The following is a 22,970-nucleotide window of genomic DNA, read 5'->3' on the forward strand; positions in this document are numbered from 1 at the left end:
GGGTTAGGGGAGGCGGGTAGGGACAGCTGTGGGGTAAGATTTAATATATATTTTATTTTTGTATCATCTTCATTTATATTATTTTAAAATAAACGATAAACGAGACACAAAGTTATGTTCAAAAGAAAACATTTGAAGTTCATTTGCGTTTCTTGGGGGGGGGGTGGAGGGGGGATTGTTTCACCAAATAATGTACGTTGTGCAACATCGCAAGGTTTAATTGGCCATGCAGGTCGGCGGACAGTGTTTTCTAATAAAAAAATATATTGCCCACATCTTTAACATGCAGACAGATAGATGCGGTAAACCCTCACCGAGTTATATTTGTAGTATTAGAAGAACTACAAGTCTGTCTTGTGTTATACCTCACAGCAAACTTATCTTACCTGTGATTGCTGATGATGATTTATGATGAAGTGTGGCACTGCAAGGGCTGCATTTGTTTCCCAAGACAATGGAGAAGAATCTGTGGTTCTGAACTTCTGTGATAGTACTAGTAGTAGACAGACCCTGGCAGTAGCATTTTGAGACAAAAAGAAAGAGGCAGTCATTTGCGTGACAGATAATGTGGGGGTAGTATAAGTAAGTACAGTACATTACACGACTGACCCAATATTGCAACTGCTAAACTGAAACAAAACAATGGTTTTGGGGACTGGAAAGTAAGTGCAAGAGAAGATAAGAAGTTCAACTGTAGTTGTAGTACTCACGGCAACGTCAAACTTTTCTAAATCATAATGCTTTAAACTTAAACCCAAACAATTACGCCAATTCATTAGATGTATTCGTTGTTTGATGGTAATGGTAAATTAATTGCCATTATACACAGAGCTTGATTTGGGAAGCCGAAGAAGATCCTGGCCATGCCTTGTTGACATTTCACTATTGTTGCTTTCACCACATCTGCCCCAGCAAGCGCGTGATCAAATTGTTGGTGTATATTTAATGTAAGAAACATCACACCTCACACCTCAATGAAACCACGCAGCCCGGGGGAAGAGGGTTAGGGTTTGTTGAATGGATGGGTACGGGGGTTTTGGGAAAGGTTTGAGAAAGAAAAACAGTACGCAAGGAGACAACAAAAGCAAAACAATGAAGACGATGATTTATGATGTTGATCCACTACCCAATGAATGTAAGGAATAAACGTAAGAAAAGGACACTCTGAATATCATTCTTGGTTTCCAGCCATGCAATTGCTTGATGATGAGGATTAGTGGTAAGGGTGAGTTGATGCTCATAGTATAATAGCAGTGGGTGAAAAACGTCCAGCCTGAAAAAGAAAAGGCAAATACAAAAGAATGTGAATGACCTAAACAAATTGTAATACAGTAAAGATCAAAAAAATACTACAAGAGGAGTAGTCGTATGAGAGGACTTTCAGACTGAGGCGGCTTGGATACAATATGTATAAGTCTAGTTGCACATCATTATTAATCTAGAAGTACAAGAAAAGACAGGAGCCAGCACAGAACAGGCCCACGACGACGACACAGGGTCGCCTGTAATACAAACTGCGTTTCCCTAAAAATTTCACAGAGCCACAGAAAGGCGAATAAAAAAGCAACCTACCATTTACAAAATTTATCTACAAAATCAATGCGTCATTCTCAGTGATCAATCATACCACTATTGTACTCTACCACTGCACAGTGCACACACATGTAGTAGCCTGGGTCTACTGTGCTGTGCCTCTTATTTGTATTTATTACCTTGTATTCCACTCCAAGAAACATCGTACATCAATCAGCTCAGATCCAACTGCCTGACAGCAAAGATATGGTGGTCATCATCATTATCAGGTGTGGCACGTCAAGTCCAACAGCAACAGCAACTCAGTCTGTAGTGAGTGATTACGATAAATTAAGTCCTGACTGCATCTGTGTAGTAGTAGGAACACAAGTGCGTAAATAATGTATATTATTAAATTAAATGGAAAATTGGCTATCACGTGAGTCTGAAGTTACTAGTATACTTCAACTCCATGCACATTTGCTCAGAGTCAGCAAAATAATACATCCAATGCAATGCATGGCATCATTCATTTAATATACCTGTCTTGCTCTTCTCTTTCACTGTCAGATGATTGATCACAGATGCTGCCGAGCCTTTTAAAAGTAATGCGAGTCACAACAAGTTGACTTCAGTTGTGGATGCCTGCTCAAGTTTCTTTTGACACTGAAGAGTCGTCTATGAATGCCTGCTCAAGTTTCTTTTGTCACTGAAGAGTCGTCTATGAATGCCTGCAGACAGAAGTGGTAGCCTTAAGACTCAGTAAGGCAGTGATGAGTTGCAGATTCCAAATGAAATAGAGGATGGCTGTAGTCATGTACGGTACACTTGTTATGGAGGGACTGTTAGAGGCTACATTATTGTTATTGTACTATACTCCATCTACAACATCCAATGTATGGCTGGCAAGATGGAATTGTATTGACTTGAGTGGGAGTCAAGAAGATGGAGCAAGACTCTAAGGAGTGCAGTCAACATGGAACATAAATGCACAGGCGTGCGACTCCAGGAGGTAAATAAAAAGATACAGTAAAAATAAAAAATGCACAGGCGTACAACTCCAGTAGGTACATAAAAAGAATCAGTGGTGGGGATGGATTTGGTTGTGGTTTTTATTAGCAGTTTTGCACCAGAAAGCCATTGTTAATAAGAAAATTGTTGTATCCCTGTCACAGATCATTCCTAGAATGATCATAGGTCATTTAGAGTGTTTAACATGTCATGTAGAATGTGAGCAAGGAGGAGCTTCAGTTGAGACTACCTGCTTGCTGTGTATGTTCAAGCTGTCTTATCTCTGCAATAAAACTACTTGCAACCTTCTCATGTGTGGTCTCACTGGAGTGATTACCACATAATTACTGGCGACGATCGGGAGAACATTACCACCGTTTGCAGAAGATTTCAAGACAGCGCTCACTATTGGAAAATTTAATTCAAGTCTTAACTTGCAAAGAACTTGCTCATTTACATCTCTTTCGAGGTAAAATCCTTACCACGCTAAATGATTTCCCAGCTACGTTTGTTCTAAATTCTTTCAACCTAAAAACAACAAGAACAGCTACAACAACGTTTCTGAAAAGCCACTGCCGATGGGAATTTCAGAGGACCAAGCGCATTACCAAGCTACAACTGTGAATGAACTTTGAGCGCATAACGAACCTACAACTGTGAGTGAAAATTAGTTTTTCAATATTTTTCTATCTTTTCAGCTGCTCTTCGCGCATCTCACCGTTGTATGGTGCATTTTTTAAATGTCAGCACGTTCTTGCGCGCCTGCCACAGTACTGAATCTTCGTGTGTCTTAGCAACACACTAAAGACTCCATCGCGCTGTCAACAATCCCGCGTCCGTGAGCATCTCTCCGGCGGACGAACGAAGTGCATCCTGGGTAGTACCCTTTCACCCTACTGACGTCTGACGTCAGCAACGTGCCACCATTTTGGAAATTTCCTCGTCTCTGTTTACAAAGATCTCTTCACGGAGCGTCTCTTCAAAACTATACAGTTTGACCAGCGCAATCATTTGGAAATTACTTTTTGCAGGTATCGACTACTTTTACCAACATTCAACAAGGTAATAATTTTTTTTTTTTTAAAAAAAAAAAAATATATATATATATAATAAATAACATTTTCGACAATTTTAAATTTCACCTGCAATAATCACAATGTCCAACATTGCTGCCCCACCTCATTTTTTACAATCTGCTGGCGATCCTAGCATTGAGTGGGATCTATGGTACCCAATGTTCTTAGCTTATGTCGATGTACTGGAAAAAGATGGGTGTTCAGCAAAGCGCAAGTTAGCACTCCTTAGACACTGTCTTGGTGGAGCAGGAATCAAAGAATTTGATAATCTCCCGCCCATTGATGATGCTGGAGATATTGATGTGTTTGAAAAAGCCTCTAGACAAATGAAAATCCGTTTTGGCAGGAAAATAAACACAGTTATGGAACGTTTTAAGTTTTATTCCCGCGTCCAGAAACTGGATGAATCGATTGAAGACTATGTTTCTGCCTTACGTTCGTTAGCTTGTTCTTGTGCATTTGAGACTATTTCCTATGAACAAGTTCTACGAGATCAAATAATGATGCGTACTAAAAGCAAGAAAATTCAGGAACGTCTTTGGTTAGGCACTGAATCTTCCTTAAGTTCTGTCATTAACATTGCGAAGGGAATTGAACAATCCGAATTGTTTGTCTCGGAAATCAGAGGTCAAGCTTCCAAATCTCAAGTTCCTGAAACTGAAGTTTCTTTAGTGAAGAGCCAAAACACGTCTTCTAATTTTAATAAGTTTCCTCCTAGAAAAGACAATGAAAAGAAAGTTTCTGAAAATAAGTTTGTTGTTGAAAACAAGTTTTCCTACAGGAAAAATGTGTATTGTTATAGATGTGGTAGCCCTAATCACTTGGGAAATTATAAAGGGTGTCCAGCTTGGGATAGAGTTTGTGTGAAATGTAAAAGGAAAGGACATTTTGCCAATCTTTGTCGTTCTTCCCAAAGGGTCAATTACATTTCACAGGAAGAAGAGGAAGTTCTACAAAGCTTCAATTGTATTCTATCTGTCGATGATTCTGAACAGAAAGAATTTCCCTCTTACACTATTTTGGTGGATAACCAGCCTATTCTCCTAATGATGGATTCTTGTTCATGGTATTCCATCATTGGTTTGAATCTTTTCAGAAACCTTTGGGGTGACAGAGAGCTCCTTACCTCTGACATTTCTCCAGGTGGTTACACTGGAAAAAAAATAAACATAGAAGGTTTCTTTTGGGCTGATTTTCAGGTTGCTGATAGATTCGCAAAGGGGAAAGTTTATGTTGCCACCAAAGGTGTCGCTATCTTTAGTTGGCCACATCAACGTCTACTTGGTATCAAACTTGATCCAAATGCCAACCCCCCTGTTTACTTGGGTGAACCTTATGTTTTAAGCATTTGTGATGTGGAAGACAATTCCCTATTTGTAGAGTACACTAAGAAAATGTTCCCTGATGTTTTCAAGGACACCTTAGGTAAATTTGTTGATTTCCAACACAAGATTATCCTGAATGACAATGCCATTCCAGTCAGGCATAAGGTCAGGAATGTTCCATTGGCCTATCGTGAGAAACTAAAGGACATTTTGAGCGATCTTGTATCTAAACAAATTATTGAGCCCATAGAATCCTCACCTTGGGTTTCTCCCATTGTTTTATCGCTCAAAAGTTCTGGGGAACTCCGTCTGTGTGTGGATCTCCGCAGTTTAAACAAGGAGATTTGGGTAGATAAACACCCTCTCCCTAACATCCATGAATTAATTTCTTCCCTCACAGGTGCTACTGTTTTTTCTACCATCGATTTGGCTAGCGCCTATCATCAGGTTGAGCTGCACGGAGACTCCAAAAGACTTACAGCTTTTGTGACTCCTGAAGGCATGTTCCAGTACTTGCGAATGCCTTTTGGACTCGCTAGTGCTGCTTCTGTGTTCCAACGCCTAATGAAAGATGTTCTCCTTGATTGCAAAGGAGCCATCGCGTTCCAAGATGACATCCTGATTTTTGGCGCAGATGTCAATGAACATGATCAAAATTTACATTGTGTGTTGTCTAATGTACAAAAAAAAGGCCTTACCTTAAAATTTAACAAATGCAAATTTAGGCAACCCAAGGTTGAATATTTGGGACACGAAATTTCTAAAGATGGCATAAAACCTAAACTTAATCATGTAAAAAGTATCACTCATGCTCCCATTCCTTCCTCAAAGGAACAACTGTTGTCTTTCCTTGGTCTCACTGAATTTTATGGGAAATTTGTAAAAGACTACTCTACTATTGTGCACCCCTTGCGGTCTTTGCTTAAAAAACAGGCCAAATTTGTTTGGGGTACAGAACAACAAACCTCTTTTGATTCTTTAAAGAACAAAATTGTTAATGCCCCCTTTCTTAAACCCTTCTCTGTCCACAAAAGCTGCATTGTTTGTGTAGATGCCAGTAACGTAGGGCTTGGTGCCGTACTTATGCAAAAAGACCGTTTTGGTGAATATGTTGTGTCTTATGCTTCTCGTACTTTACGGGACGCCGAGTTTAATTATTCTACTATAGAGAAGGAGCTTCTTGCTTGCACTTGGGCTACCCAACATTTTCGACAATTCCTCTGGGGCACGAAGTTTATTTTGAGGACCGACCATAAACCTCTTGTCAACATGTTGTCTGCTGGTGGTGGTCGAACTCTCACTGCTCGCCTGGCTCGTCTCGCTGCCAAGTTGCAAGAGTACCGGTGTGAAGTTGTTTACGTCCCTGGTCGACTAAATGTACATGCTGACTGTATGTCACGTCTCCCTGTTGGTGATTCTTCTGACATGTTTCCTTCTGACGAATGTGATGTCGCTTTCTCTCTTAGTGATGTTAATCTAATTTGTGGCAAGGATGTAGGAAATTCTATTACTGAGAGTGTTTGGTCTGATGCTATGTGTCATGATGAAGTTCTTGTTAAGGTCAAAACCTTCTTGTGCTCTGGTTGGCCTGAAGAGAGGAAGTTGTGCGGTGATTTAGCCTCCTTTTTCAAAGTTAAAGATGAATTATCTGTAATTGATGATATGGTTTACAGAGATGATAAAATTGTTCCTCCCCTCAACGTCCGAGAGTCCATTTGCAGGTTAGCTCACGAAGGTCACATGGGGATGTCCACGACTAAACGGAGAATTCGAGAGTATTATTGGTGGCCCAGTATGGACGCTATGGTTGACAGATGGGTAAGAAACTGTGCTCCGTGCTCTTTGAGCGACAAATCTGTCAAACCTATTTCTTCTGGGTTTTCTCCTGTCGAATTTGTGTGTGGGCCTTGGAGGAAGTTAGGAATTGACATCATCGGTCCTTTCAATTACCAGTCAGGGAAGGATATGTTTGCCGTGGTCCTTGTAGATTACTTTTCCAAGTGGCCCGAGTTAAAAATTGTCGAAAAAGTCAATTCTGAAGTTGTTGTTGAATTCTTAAACGAAGTTTTTTGTAGAGAGGGCCTTCCTGAAGAAATTGTCTCTGACAATGGACCTCAATTCTTAAGCGAAGTTTTTTCTACTTTTCTAGGGACTTGTGGTATTCTCCACAAAAGAGTTTCGAATTATTCTCCACAATCCAATGGCCAGGTGGAACGTTTTAACAGAGTCATTAAGGAGTCCTGCCAGTTGGCTTTACGGAGTGGACTGAAGTGGAAAAAAGCTCTGCAGGCCACTTTATTTACCTATCGCATGTCCCCCAACTCTGTTACGGGTCTGTCCCCCTTTGAAATGTTGCGTTGCAGGAAACCCGGTACCAAGATGTTTCCGTGGTGGTTGAAGACGAAAGATTCTGGGTATTTAGAACTGGATATGAGTAGTATTAGAGACCGTATTAGTAAATACCAAGACAAAATGATTCAAAACTCTTCCCCTAAATTCAGTTCCCCCAAAATTTCTGTTGGTGATTTGGTCAGGGTGAAATTTGGAGGTATCATTCCTAAAGGCATATCTAGGTGGTCTTCGCCTGTCAAAGTCACAGAGGTTTTTAGCAAAGCTGTCAGGGTTGAGGGTGGTAAGATCTGGAATTTCAGGCGCATTTCAGCTTGCAGATCTAATGTCTTTAACGAGAAGCATGTCCTTTTGGATCCTGTTTCCTCTGTTTCTAGTTTCCATGGTTCTCATGAAGCTTTTGATCATCTGCATCCTCCTCAAGTATCTCTGCCTAACAACATTCCTTTTCAGGTTATTCCGTCTAACTCTCATTATGATGTTTCTCAAAGTACTGTACCTCACGATGTGTCTCCCCAAAATGTTTCTCAAAGTACTGTACCTCATGATGTTGCTTCTCAAAAGGTTGCTTCTCAAGCGTGCTCTTCCTTGCCTGTCAGTTTACGCAGTAGTTCTCGCGTAAGACATGTTCCTGTAAAGCTTAAGGATTATATTTGCTCCTAATGTGTTTTTTTTCTTTCTTCTTCTTTTCTTTTCCTTTCTTGTAAAAGTTCATCATTTTTTTTTTTTTTTTGGTGTTTTGTTTTTTTTGTTTTTTTCGGTGGGAGGTGTGTTGTATCCCTGTCACAGATCATTCCTAGAATGATCATAGGTCATTTAGAGTGTTTAACATGTCATGTAGAATGTGAGCAAGGAGGAGCTTCAGTTGAGACTACCTGCTTGCTGTGTATGTTCAAGCTGTCTTATCTCTGCAATAAAACTACTTGCAACCTTCTCATGTGTGGTCTCACTGGAGTGATTACCACAAAAATAAATAACACAAATAAAGGAAGTGAGAAAGTAACAATTTAAAAGCCTATTTGTCAGGGAAGAGGAGCTCGTCCTCAAACTCAGGGGGTTCAGACAGAAGTAGGTCATGTAACACAGTAGTGATGATGTCTTCGGACTCGCTTTCTTCATCCAGCTCTGATTCACGTACAGTATAGTCTGGTGGTATGAAGTGTTGATTCATTTTTATCATTGTCAGCCTCTCCACGCTTTTGGGGGAGAGACTGGTCCTTTTCGATGTCACAATTGCACCAGCAGCACTAAAAACCCGCTCAGAAGGGACACTGGCTACAGGACAAGCCAGATACTTTATCGCCAGCCTGCTCAGCACTGGCCACTGTCTCCTTCTTTCATACCAATAGACCAATGGGCTTTGCTCCATGAACACCTCTGTTGTGTCATCCAGATAGGCCTGAACCATCCGCTCAGTGTTCATTGGTGCTCGGCTTTGCTGGTCCTCTTTCCCCTTTGCAACAGCAGCGGGCTTACCCATCCCTTTTTGTAGAAAAAAAGCAGTTATGCTTTTGGTTGTGTCTGCTGAATCAGATCGTGTAGGTGCTGCTTTTGGTACTGTTGGTGCCTGCTGGGAAGCAGACGCACTGCTCTCATGCTCTGATGAACTTGCCTCAGGAGGATGGCCTGGAGTACTTTGACTGTCCTGGGCTGGCACTGACAGGCCTTTAAGTAACAGCCGTTCGGTTTCTAAATCATTAGCTTCCACAGCTATGGAAGTTTTGTAATTGGCAACATCCCTATCTGAAAAAGGAATTACTGCGCTACTGCTGACAAACAATTTGTACCGTGGATCCAACATTGTTGCAGTTATGTAATGTTGATCTGACACAATCCCTTGAAGCCTTGCATTTACAGATAAGCGGTTGGCTAAGGCCTGGGCCAAGGTACATGGATCAACTTTTTCTTCGTCACCTTCGTATCTTTCACAGACCTCCTTCAGCTGTTGCTTGAGCATGTACAACAATGGGATGGCTTGGCCCATAGTACAGTCCTCCCTGCTAACTGCATGTGTGAAGACCTCAAAAGGTTGTAGCATCTCTGTCAAGCATTTAATGATGTCCCACTGCCACATCTCAACGGTCAGGGTTTTAAGATTAACAGTAGGATCCCCTAATCTTCTTGACATGACATAAGCATTCAGTGGTATGTACTGCTCAAAGAGGCGCTCTAGCATGAAATAAGTAGAGTTCTAACGTGTTGGGACCTCCTGGATCAGTGCTTTGACTGGCAATCTATGCTCACGCTGAATGACGCGTAGCAGCTTCCGTGCTTTAAAAGAATGGTTAAAATGCGTGCATATTCTTCTGCAGATGGTCAGTATGTTGCTGACTTTGGCTTCAGTTTTCAGAAAGTCTTGCACGACTAAGTTAATGCAGTGTGCCAAACAGGGTACCCTGAAATATTGTCCTTCTCTCATTGCCTTCACTACATTACTGCCATTGTCGGTGGCAACAAAACCAATCTTAAGGGCTCTTGGTTGCAGCCATTCAAAGACCTTGCTGTTAAACTCTGACAAAATGTTTTCAGCAGTATGATTTTTCTCCATACCAAACATGGCTACAGTTGCATGTCTGCGAGTATCATTAAAAATCCCAGCAACGTCAAGGCCTGAAGTTAACTTGTCTTTAACACCTGCAAAAGAGATCCAGTGTGCGGTGATGCACATGTAATCTGCTGTGGCTTCGCGACTGCTCCACATGTCTGTTGTCAGGTGGATACAATGGACAACACTCTGTTGTAAGGATTTCCCAATCAATTCCAGCACGTCGTGGTGTAGTGCTGGAATAGCAACTCTTGCAAAATAGTAGCGGCTGGGAACATACCATTTTGGGGAGAGTGTTGCCACTAATTCCCGAAATCCCACTGCCTCAACAAATGAAAATGGGAGAAGGTCGAGTGCCAACATTTTAGCAAGTTTCACATTATATAAACGTGCTATTGGGTGGTTCCGCTCGTACTTTCCCTCCTGCCTAAACATGCTAGTAATGGTAAGCTGCTTGGTATTTCTTTCTGTTATGCTAGACGGACCACCTTTTAACGCAGACTTTGCACTCCTTGGTGTCTCCGGCGGACTCTGGTGCCACTGAGAAGTTGCTGATGCGGAGGATGTGGACTGCACCACTCCAGTGCTGGCGACAGGGCTCATTTGTATACCACTCCCAGATAGAAGGTCATCGTCTCCCTCTTCTTCCTCCTGGTCAACCATGAGTGGACCTTGTAGTACTGTATCCCCACCAACACCAGTGCTGACATTTTTTAAGCTTGCAAGGTGTTTCTCCCACTGGATTACGTGAGTTTTTTTCAAATGGGTCGTTTGGCCTCCAGTACCATAGTTTGTACCAATCTTACCACGACTAACATTGGTATGACAAATGGTACATATAGCAATGTTCTCCTGATGGGGGTGAACCGTAAAAAAATCCCACACTGGGGAGGTAAACTTTTGTCTCCTGCCAAAGGAAGAGGACCCACTTCCAATGCCGGATGAACTGGAGGATTTTTGTTGAATTTCCCTATGCGACAGCTCAGTACTAGTACTGCCACTACCTCCTTCTGTTGAGGTGGCGCTTGTGCTGGATCTCGGACGCTGCCGGGCCTTCGCTGATGAAAAAATGGGAGCTGGTGTTACTTTGGGTGCTGAGTGTGTAGGAGTTATACGTGCTATCTGCTCATCACTAATCGCAGCCCTTCTGGATAGGGTGAAAATGTTGGTCTCTACATTCTCTGCACCAGGAATAACGCTTGTGATGATAACAGTGTCAGACCCGTCTTTATCACCAGCAGTATCCTGCTCACCTACATCGACCTCCATTTCAAGCCCTGGTGGATCCTTCCTTTTTCCTAGCCTGGTCTTGGGATGTCTCTCCTTTGAATGCTCAGATACTTTTGGATGCCACTCCTCATCAAGGTCATCTGAAGGGATGCTTGGCGAAGAAGTTGATGCACTGCCACCACTAACCCTCCTTTTCCTTGGTAAATTGAAAGACAATAGATCACCTCCAGAAGTGGCTTCCTCTTCTTCTTCCTCGGAATGAGGCTCTACTTCCTGAACTGCCCCGACTTCAGGAGGAACAACTACTAATATTGCGTGCGGAGATGGTGGTTGTTGTTCTTGAGGAAGTACTATAGCGGGCTGTGGTTCTTCAACAACTACTATTGTGGGATTTGGTTGTTGTTGAACAACTATTGCGGGCGGTGCTTGTGGTTGTTCAACAACTATTGCGGGAAGTGGTTGTTGAACATCTAGTGCTGGCGGTGGTTGTTGAGCATTTTCATCTTTCAAGGATTGTGTACTACTTTGAGACAGCGATAAGTTTAGTTCAGGCTCAGTATCACTGCTTTGTAACACTAGGCTGGCTACCTCTTCGACCCTCATGTGCTTGGCCCTGGGTTGGTGGCTTGGCCCCGTTAATGCGGATGTGCTGGCCCCAGCTTGCGCCCCTGACACCGCTGCTGCAGGCGTACCTTTTGGGGGCCCAAAAAAGATTTTGGGGTCCATACCACACTTAAGTGACACTTCCTTCTTCTGTACTTTCTTCTCAGCAACTTTCTTGGTGGTGGAGGACCTGGTACCTGCTTTCTTAGGGCCCATCTTCTTCTGATGTCAGCACACAGCAGCACTCAGTAGCACAAATTGCAGAGATGTGTGGTCAGATGAGTCACACACCACACGTGGCGTACAACTGAAGGATGTCCGTCTGGCAGTAGAACGGGTGATGGATGAAAACAAACAGCACCTCCTCAGTCTTTCTTTGTGCACCTACAAGCAAAGAAGACAGAACAACATCAGTCAAACAAGCAGTAAGCCAACATGAACAATTGAAAGACACACAGGCCAATGTATAGAACGCAAAACAGAAGACTAATACTACCAGCACCACAGCTCCCAGCCACATGAAGTCCAGAAAGAACCAATAAAGTCAAGTGGGCCTATATACCAATATGGACAGAAAAAGGAGGATGCATGCTACACATGACAGGTTAATGCAAGGAATAAAAAAAATAGTAATACCCCATGGCTAAGAGGTTGGAAACCTACACCGCAAAAACACATACAAGGCGCAAAAACACATACAAGGCATAACATTATTATACACACAAAAAAAGTTACCTACACCCCTGCCCAGACAACACATTTGGGAATGCAATGCCATACACACATGCACTAATGATGTTAATTGAATAGACCAAATAGAAACAGCTACATAGAGCAGCCCCGCTAACTACTACCTCTGGGACTCTGGCCTACTGTCAGATCAGACCAAAAGCAGGGAGGCCAATGACAAATTCACAAAGGAAGTACCTACAAAATGGCCGCCACCACATGGCCTGGCCACCAACAACAACATGGCAGAATCATCACAAAGGAAGTACACACAAAATGGCCCCCACCACATGGCCTGGCCACCCACAACAACATGAAAAGAAAGAGAAGACAGACAATAAAAGCCTATGGCAAAGGGACAATGCTTAGCTTCACAAAATGGACACACCACTGCCCAAATTGGTCACCCCACCCATAAACAAGAAATCATTACATAGAGGACAGAAAGAAAGTGGAAGAGGTCCATGCTCCAATAAGACAAAACTACAACCAAATGACACATAAATGAGGACTTTTTGTAGCACAAGAAACACATTAAACATTTTCGAGGAACTTTTATGCAACTCGGGACATATTGTTCGCGAGAATGCAAAATCGGCGTGTTCGGCAGCGCGAATTGAATGAAACGTCGTTATCGCGTTCCCGAGCCAGTACATTGAGCGCGCAAACAAGACAAAAAATGTAAGGTCGCGTGTCCACACTGTGCGACGTTACCAAAAGTACGCGAGCTGTATTCCTAAGGTTACCTACTGGCAGGGAGTGCCCTATTAGTTACACACAAGCAACCAAAAGCTGAAAGTACCAACATAAAAAAATGTGAAGCAATCCAAAGCCATACAAGATGTAATTAAAGATACAGCACAAAAAGAGTTGATTAACTTTAATGCACCTATGGCTGTGAGTAGTAGTACCACTGCCCTACTGCCAGAATAGTCAAAATCTTTGGATGCCTATGGCAAAAGCACAAAGGAAGGACACACAAAATGGCCACCACCATAGGGCCTGGCCACCAACAACAACATGGAAGGGGAAGTATTCTGGTCCCTATTTTTAAGAAGGGAACTAGGGATAGCCCCAGTAATTATCGTCTGATTGCCCTCCTAGACTCCATCGGAAAGGTTTTTGCGAAATGTCTTTTAAATTTACTTTCCGAGTGGGTCGAGGAGAACAATATCCTGCCATTTGAACAAACTGGTTTCCGTCGGGGGCACGGCACTTTAGACAACCTCACCACCTTACATGTGGTATCTGATAAATACGTTCAGGTGAGAGGGGGGTGGTGTACGCTGCTTTTATCGATTTCTCCACAGCGTTCGACAAAGTGGATCGTAGATCGCTGTGGAGGAAATTAGCAGCTCTTGGTGTCCCTTCCTACCTATTAGATCTAGTTCGTGCTCTCCATACGGAGACTTGGTGCAGAGTCTTACAAGGGGGCGAAAGGGGTCTCTCCCATCAAATCCCATCTCTGAATGGCCTTAAACAAGGCTGCTTATTGGCTCCTCTCTTGTTTTCTTTATATACTTTAGACCTGCCGGCTGCCCTGTCTGCTTGTGAGGGTATTGCTCCAGTGATTGGGGGGACCCCTATCTCTTGCTTGATGTATGCCGATGACGTTCTTATTTTAGATTTAACTCCCAAAGGCCTGGCAAATCGGCTGCAAGTTCTTCATGATTTTGCTGTTTCCCACTACATGAAGATTAACACATCTAAAAGCAAAATGATATGCATAGCCGGGAAAAAGAAGTGCCGATCTGAAAACTTTGGATGGCATATCGGTGGCCAAAAACTGGAGGTTGTTAAATCTTACACTTTTTTGGGGAAAATTGTTGCGGCTAACCTGAGTGAGAGACCCCACATCGAGCATAGCTCACGCAAAGCCCTCGCCCATGGTAAAGGTCTAAATTCCCTTTATCATGCCACCGGAAAAAGGCACTTCACCTGTTTACTGGAGGTATATAGGGCTAAGATTCCTGCCACAATACTATATGGTATCGAACTTATAGAGTTGAACTACTGGGACTTTTGTCATAAAATTGAAGGGAAACTCTTAAGATCCCTATCTTCCCTAAATACCGCGTGTTCTTTAGCCACTTGTAGGCTTGACTTTGGTCTCAGGAGCAGCTGGGTACAGGGATTATGTGCCTTAGTAAGATGGGTGGCCTGCTTGGCTAGAGCTGAACCGGGGACGATGAGAGCCCTCCTTAAAAATGAATTATTGGGCAATTTTAAAGAATTTTCACAACTTGTAAGGAACTTTAGAAGAGCTGTTTTTGCAAAACGTGCCAACATGTTGGATGCTTGTTCCTCATATTTGATGGTATCAGATGCAATCCGTTTGACACAGAGAAGCTGTGAAAATGGGAGGTGATTTTTGAGTGATTTTTGGTGATAGGAATTGTAGTGAAGGGTATTGTTTTTGTCTGTGTGTTTCCTGTAGAGATCAGTCTCCAAACGATCCAGGAACCTTGTCACCCTCACATCAAGAAATGTGATGGTGTGTTGATTGATCTCGGAGGTAAATTGTATTCGATCATTGATGTGGTTCAGATCTGCTACTGCTTTGTCTAGAGATTCATGGTCTCCTTTCCATAAAACGAAAATGTCATCAATATATCGCAAGAATGCCATGGCATGCGTGATCCAAGGTGCCTGATTCAAGATATGATTCTCCTCAAAATAAATCATGAATGCGTTAGCATAGACAGGAGCAGCACAGTTGCCCATGGAAGTCCCGGACAACTGTGCGTAACATTGGTCGTCCCAAGAGAAATAGCTCTGGTAAAGAGTAAAATGCATCAATTGCATCAAGAAGATCTGAAAGTCATTTGAAAGATCAGAATGTAGTAAGATGTTTTCCACTGCTTCCATACCAAGGTCGTGAGGGATGCTCGTGTATAGAGATTTAACGTCAATAGAACACAGCCAGATGGTTTCATCTTCATCAAATCTGATGTCATTTATCTTCTGTAAGAAGTGTGTGGTGTCTCTTATATAGGTCCGAGACTGCTGGATTAGTGGCTGAAGATATCGATCAATGAATTTACCAGTATTCTCATGGATGCTGCCACGTGAGGACACAATGGGTCTAAACGGTGGTTGAGTGATACTTTTATGAACCTTCGGCAGCATATACATGTTTGGAGTACTGGAGTTTACAGGAGTCAGAAATTTCTTAGTTTTTATGTCTATGATTCCATTTTCCTCAGCCATGGTTAAGATGTTGATCAAAACTTCTCCATATTGTCTAGTAGGGTTAAAATGGATAAGACCATATGTGTTCGTGTCTGACAAATGTTGACGAACTTGTTCATTGTAGAATGTGGTGTCCATAAGGACTAACGCACCCCCCTTGTCAGCGGTTTGATATGTGATATCGTTCCTGTTGGCTAGGTTGTTGAGCAGTGAATATTCCTTTTTAGTTAAATTCAAATGTTTGGTCCTTTTAGTAAAGTTGATGCCGCTGATGTCATTCTTGACCAAACTTTCAAAAATGTCAAACGATGTATGACTGATAGGTGCCATAAAAGTACTTTTGGCTCGTAGTCCTCTCAGTTGATCCTCATGATTTGTATCTTGTGGAGGTAAGACGTTTTCAAAAAAATGTCTTAAGCGTAAATTGCGCATAAATTTAAATAGACTAACCTCAAGCTCTAATTCATTGGTGTGGCTGGTAGGGATGAATGAGGTGCCTTTTTGCAACACATTGACTTCTTGGTCAGATAGAGTGTATGAGGATATGTTGATTACTAAGTTGCCTTCTTCTTCGGTTTTTCTACCCTCTGATTCAGCGTTGTGCTTCTCAATTCTCTGTCCCTCTCCTTCTCTCTCTCTTTTTCTTTTTCCTTTGATCTGGCTCCTCCTGGGTCGTCTCTTTCTCCCGGGCCTTCCTCTAAAAAAGGAACCGCAGAGAGGGTAGAGGATTCGGCACTGGTTGAAGGTTTTTGTAAGTTAGCACGTCGTTGTTCAGGTCGTGTGTCTTCCTCTGAGGATGAAGTCTCTGTAGTAGTATTGGTGTTGTCCCTTGGTGGTCTATTTTGACGTCTCCTGGCATAGACCTCAGCCCAAGAATATACTTCACCCAGTTTATAGTCTATAGTATCTCTGCGATACTTGCGTAATTTCCGTTCATTTATCTCCCTGGTGTGTTTGTCCAGTTGGATGGTGATATCTTCCAATATCTTGGACCATTCTTCCTTGGGTAGCATGTCACTTAGTTCTTGTTTGCATTGTTGTATGTCTTTGTTGAGTTCTTCCAACGCTCTGGATAGTTCATCAACTATTAGTAATATTAAGTCCAACGAGCATTTATTTAAGATGGCATACCATCTTTCCACAAATTTCGAGCTGTTCCTGCATAAGAGTGGCTTTAGCGAGACCCGGAGCCCCCTCGGGATGCGCTGAGCTCGATGATAACGAATTACTGTGCTGGCATGAAGCCTTTGACTAATTTCCTTCTTGGAAAAGTAGAGTAGCTGTTTTAGGCAACTTTCTTTATTTCTGATGGACCCTTGAGGGTTATCCACCTCGGGGATCAAAGCATAGATTTTGTCTACATCATCAATGTTGAAAGCAAAAGTGTCTGCTTTTAGGTCAGTTAACGCTGTGATGTCATCATATGCCATTTTAAGATCAACAATCAAGTTGGTTTGGGGTGCAGTCTCCGTTTAGGTATCTCTAATGTGAATATGTTTCTCCAATCATTATATCGGCTACTAATGAAATGTTCTGTTTCCATATTTTTAATTTTTTTAAAGGTTTTTTAGCTATTTATTAATATGTTACTGGAGAGGTTGGACATTGCTTCTTGTTGTAGATTTGACATTGTATGTTTTTTACTTAAATGTGTTATTGCATGTTATTTTTTTGTTGTTTGGTATGTACTTGCTTTTTTTATTGTTGTGAATTTTATGTGGCCCTCGTTGAGAGCCAAAACATAATAAACAAATTGAATGGAAAAATCACAAAGCATGTGTATACCCAAAATGGCCTCCACCACATGGCCTGGCCACCAACAACATGGCAAAATCAGTCACTAAGGAAGCATACACAAAATGGCCGCCACCACATGGCCTGGCCACCAACAACAACAAGGCAGAATCATCACAAAGGAAGTACCTACAAAATGGCCGCCACCACATGGCCTGGCCACCAACAACAACATGGCAGAATCATCACAAAGGAAGTACACACAAAATGGCCCCCACCACATGGCCTGGCCACCCACAACAACATGAAAAGAAAGAGAAGACAGACAATAAAAGCCTATGGCAAAGGGACAATGCTTAGCTTCACAAAATGGACACACCACTGCCCAAATTGGTCACCCCACCCATAAACAAGAAATCATTACATAGAGGACAGAAAGAAAGTGGAAGAGGTCCATGCTCCAATAAGACAAAACTACAACCAAATGACACATAAATGAGGACTTTTTGTAGCACAAGAAACACATTAAACATTTTCGAGGAACTTTTATGCAACTCGGGACATATTGTTCGCGAGAATGCAAAATCGGCATGTTCGGCAGCGAGAATTGAATGAAACGTCGTTATCGCGATCCCGAGCCAGTACATTGAGCGCGCGAACAAGACAAAAAATGTAAGGTCACGTTCTCACACTGTGCAAAGTTACCAAAACTACAAACGCTGTATTCCTAGGGTTACCTAATGGCAGAAATTGACAGATTCGTTAAACACACCCAAAACCTGACATACCCCACACATAAAAATAAGATTTTCTAAATCAAACCAAGCCATCCATGATTTTCTAATTAAGGGTACACCACAAAAACAGTTGATTAACTTTCATGACCCTATGACTAGTACCTCTGGCCTACTGGCAGAGTAGGCCACAAGGTTGGAGGCCTATGGCAAGAGCAAAGTGGCTGGGAATCATAAAATGGCGGCCAACACATGGCCAGACCAACCACACAAAGTTAATACAATGAACTCAAGCATGCCTACACACTAACTACATGGAGTACTAGGGTCAGCTATTGGCTTAAAAAAAATTAAAACCATTTAAATTACACAAACAGAAATTCCACAACAGACATTGGTATTGCATAATGACCATAATCCAATGCCAGCCATGATGTTTGTTTACAAACTTGAATACAAATTTAAACACAGACCACAGAATTATGATTTTACCCATGGGTACCTCTCTATGTAGCCTGGATGAAATTTTAAAAGAAATACAAGTTGGGACCTCATAAAAGTACAGGCCCCCATCAATAATTTAAATCCAGGAATGAATACTGTAGTTAAAAAAATCTCAAATCAAACAAACACAAGTCTACAACATCATACTCACTCATACATTACTGAAACTTACTTGAAAAAGAGAATTCAAAATCCAAAGGTCCTCAATAAAATCCAAGAAAAAGCAGTAATGCAGTCAACACACACAGAAAGTGATCCTTCCAGCTCAAAATCCAAATGAAAGTGAGCAGCTCATGGACAAAGCACTGGGAGGAGCCTGGTGGACAGGAACAGGAAGTTGTAAACTCAAGAGCCCTTCCTCCTTAATCTTCAAAAATAGAGTAGAAACAAAAAGAGGACTCCTTGCCCCCAAAAAATACAGCCAAAGGTACAACTTTAAGGGGTTTCTCACTTTTTGGCTAACCAAAATGGTAATTTATTATTATGGTTTAACTTTTAACATGCTCGCGAGTTATTCTGTGCAAGATTGCAGGTTCTGCGTGTTCGGCAACTCCATCTTACGAACAAGCATCCTCGCGCGTCCTTATGACGCTATCGCGCATCCAAATGACGTTATCGCGTTCGCACAGTCGCACAGAATGGTGCGGGAGGGTTTACAAACATGGTGGCACACGCGACCGGGAAAAAGCGAACGCAGAACCAAGGTAAGCCATTGCCGCGCGCAAGATAATATTATTCAGCACGCGAGAACTACGCTACGCACCGGATCGCGGAGTAATCGACAGCTACGCGTACTCCGCGGAACGCGGAGTTGCCGAAACTCCGCAAACTCCGCGAACGGAGCGTAGTTCTTCGCCCAGGGTTAGTCGTGTGCAAAATGAAGCAAAAAGGAAAAATGGCGTTTAAACATTTAATAGGCTCATGCTAACTTAACATAGTATATAGAAAAGAATTAGCTATATGACAACCCCCCCAATGATCCGAGCACGGTCAAAAATTAAGGTAAGGTAAGACCAGAACAGGGGCATAAAATGAAAGCACGGTTCAATAATAATGAGCTAAGCTAATTTTCAAAAGCATATATGATGGCCTACAGTGTCCAAATCAAATGGTCTAAACTTTTCAATACAAGGCCCCTTTAGTTTAAGTCAATAGGCCTGGGGCGCATAAAAAGAATTGTTTGTAAGAAAAAGGCACCTTCCAAAAATACAAACAGGTACGTGCCTAAATAATAAAAGTCTCCAAGGCATCTCAGGATAGGACTGAATATGCAAAATATGCAGCAACAGCCTCCAACATGAAATCACTGTCATCATCCGAAAACAGTTCAGCCATCCAATTAAGTAGTGGCAAAGAACATACGTGCTCCTCCAGCACTGGATCCTCTAGCAACATCAGAGGACAACTCGGTGGGTTCTCAAGAAAGCTCTGTGTCAAGAACTCATGCGCCGCTGCGAGTATGTCCCAATGACCCATTAGTCCATGCATCGCTGCCAAGGCCATAATCCTTTCGCCAGTACAAACCAACTCGTGAGCAACTACGGGGCTCATCAGATGATTAAAATCGACGTCAGGAGACACCGTCAAGCAGAGACACAAATCAAGGGCCCAGTCGAAATTGCAGCTCAGGCAATGAAACACAGGCTGGACACACTTGAAATAGGAAAATCAAAACGATAATCCAAATGCCGTGCTTAAAGTCGCCAGCGGCAGGGTGCCATAGTAATCAAGTATCCGGTTGCGAAACAGTGGCAGGAGGGGCTCTGCGGCTTCTAACGCAGGACGGGCATCCATGTTTAATAAAACAAAATATCACCGAAACGACCGCAGCTAATGCTAGCAAAACAGGGAAGCCACCAAACAGACTTGAAAATATAGAATGAAAGAAGGCAGGGATGACTCCAAATATTTTCTCGAATGAAGTCACAAGACCACTGCTAACTATTTTAAAAAAGTGAGCAAGGCCAGAAGTGGAGGAGACATTAAAGATTTGATGAACCAGCTCGCTGAAATGTAACGGCAAATCAGTATTTAAAAGCGCCTGCACCTCTGTGCGCGTGTTAGCTATGTGAAGAACAAAATGTTTCTCAGGCCGAACTCAGGGCCACCTCTTTTGAGACAAAAGGGCTCTTATTCTACTCATACCATTGAACTCCGCTTTCAAGGTTGGGATGCGCGGCCAGATGGAAACATCTGAATTCCCATGCGTAGGGGGATTCAGACGTTTTTGCAACAGACAACACGCTATGATACAGTAACCACATAAGCGATACCTTTAATTAGCCCACAACACTCTTCGTTATTCAACAGTAAATAACTTCCGTTCGCCAGTAATGTGAAAGTGGGAACGATAGCGGGAACCGGAGTGCCTTTCAAAACACATGCCAAATTAGGCCGGTCCTGATTACAGGAACCATATAACTGGATGTGCTTGCATATCAATAAATGGTCAGGAGACTCTATGCATTCTTCCCCATTAAGATACACTTCTTTCTCATCTTTCAGGCACCTATATGTGAACGGAAGAGACCAAGCCTCGTGGAGGAATGAGCTCCTTAATGGTTCATATCTCCCTATCGCAATATATTGCATACAATTAGTAAACTTGTATAAGGCAAATGGTAATGTTATTGATCCGTGGATAAGCCACGTAGCAGCAGTAGCCTCAGCTACAGAGAACGGTAAAGATTCCAATCTCTCAATGTGTAACATGGAAAAGGATGAGTCACGCATAGAAAGCATGCGCTGTTTGTCAGTCAAATTAAATGGGGCAAAGAGGGAGGACACGTTCATGTAATTCCAGGGCACTCTACCTGCTTTAAGTGTCTGCATGGTCCACGCAAATTGCATTACAGAACGCAATTGATTTTGATCGTGGTATAACACAGACACATCATCATTTACAATATCAACCACAGAAGAAACAATATTATTCAATGTGTAGATGCTGGAAGAAAGCATGTTAATACTGTTATCGACAACTGCAAGCACCTTTTCCAAATTAGCTTGATCAATAGCCCTCAGGCGCTTAGCAGCCTCAATTTGCGAAAGTTTCCAGATTTCATTGTAAACAGCATAAATCCACCGTTTAGATCTACCACTAGCCGGGCCCTTTATGAAATCATTTAAATCAACATTGTCAGTTAACTGGGATAGATGTAGTTTAACTGCAGTTAATGTAGAATGTTGTAGCCAATTCTGACATAACTTGCCGACTGAGTAATTGGTGACAGTAGGATCAGTATCAAAACGGGGATCAGGCCTGACTTATGTAAAACCTTCAGTTAAACCCAAAAAGCGACGTTGGCAAGAATCAGGACTTCTGTGCCACATCAGCCAACCCTTCGGATCCAAGCCGGATATATTAAAGGATGAATTGTGCAATAATGTTTGCAGTTCTCGAATGTAAAACTTTGTGAAATTATTCCAACCGGAATATTCTTCCAAATCAGGCATAGTAGGGGTATTCAACTTTTTTGAAGTAGCCAATCCAAAGCATGTTGTCTGGGAAATACTAGTATTCAAAAACAACATATGATTTGGGATGAGACATGCACGGTGCAAAGCCTCAGTGCCTTGTACCTTCCAACTTTTAGAACCCCAAACCGATTTAAGGTCAATGGTTTCCTTCCATAGTTCGTAGCCCTCAACTGCCAATTTGTCTAGAAAGGATTTCGAATACAACAATTTAGTATTGGTAAGTCTAACTTTGGGCATGGGCTTCTGTGTCATTTTAAAATAAAAGGACTCAGGACTTGATTGATTAAAGTCGGTAAAATAAGTGTACTTTTTCAAAAATGTCCTGGAGCTGCCTTGTAATGGTGCTGGGCAATGTTCCCACTGTGTGTAATTTACAGTACCCCTTCTGGAACTCGTTTTTTATGCAGAAAATTGTTACCAAAATGTTGAAAGCAAAATAAATCACCATAATTAGCAGATTCTAAATACAAATCTTCAGCATCAAAGGCAGCATAATATTTCAAATCAGAGAATAATGATTCTATGGCCTGAACATCCCATTTATCAGAACGTATGTTTTGTTTCACCACATCCCCCATGTTCACTCTGAGTACATTAGGAACATTAACCACTTCAGTAGGACCATGGATTTGAAATTTAACTGCATCCCACACAATCCCATCAAGAACCGGCCAAGCAGTGATGTTAACAAAATTCAAGTCTCTTTTCAGTCTTTGTGCTGAATGTAATGAGGAAAAGGGGGCCAAAGTTCCATTAAGATGTCCAATGCGGTAAACAGTCATAATATCGATTCCAAAATATAGAATGGACATAATATCGAAGTAAAAATATAGAATGGACAAAATATCGAATGGACACAATATAGTGGTTAAAAATATCGAATTTAAGGTAAGTAATATCGATTTTCAAAATATAGAAGTCAAAATATCGAAGTATACAATATAGG

This window comes from Lissotriton vulgaris, chromosome 8 (genome assembly GCF_964263255.1).
Source record: "Lissotriton vulgaris chromosome 8, aLisVul1.2, whole genome shotgun sequence".
Classification (NCBI taxonomy): Eukaryota; Metazoa; Chordata; class Amphibia; order Caudata; family Salamandridae; genus Lissotriton; species Lissotriton vulgaris.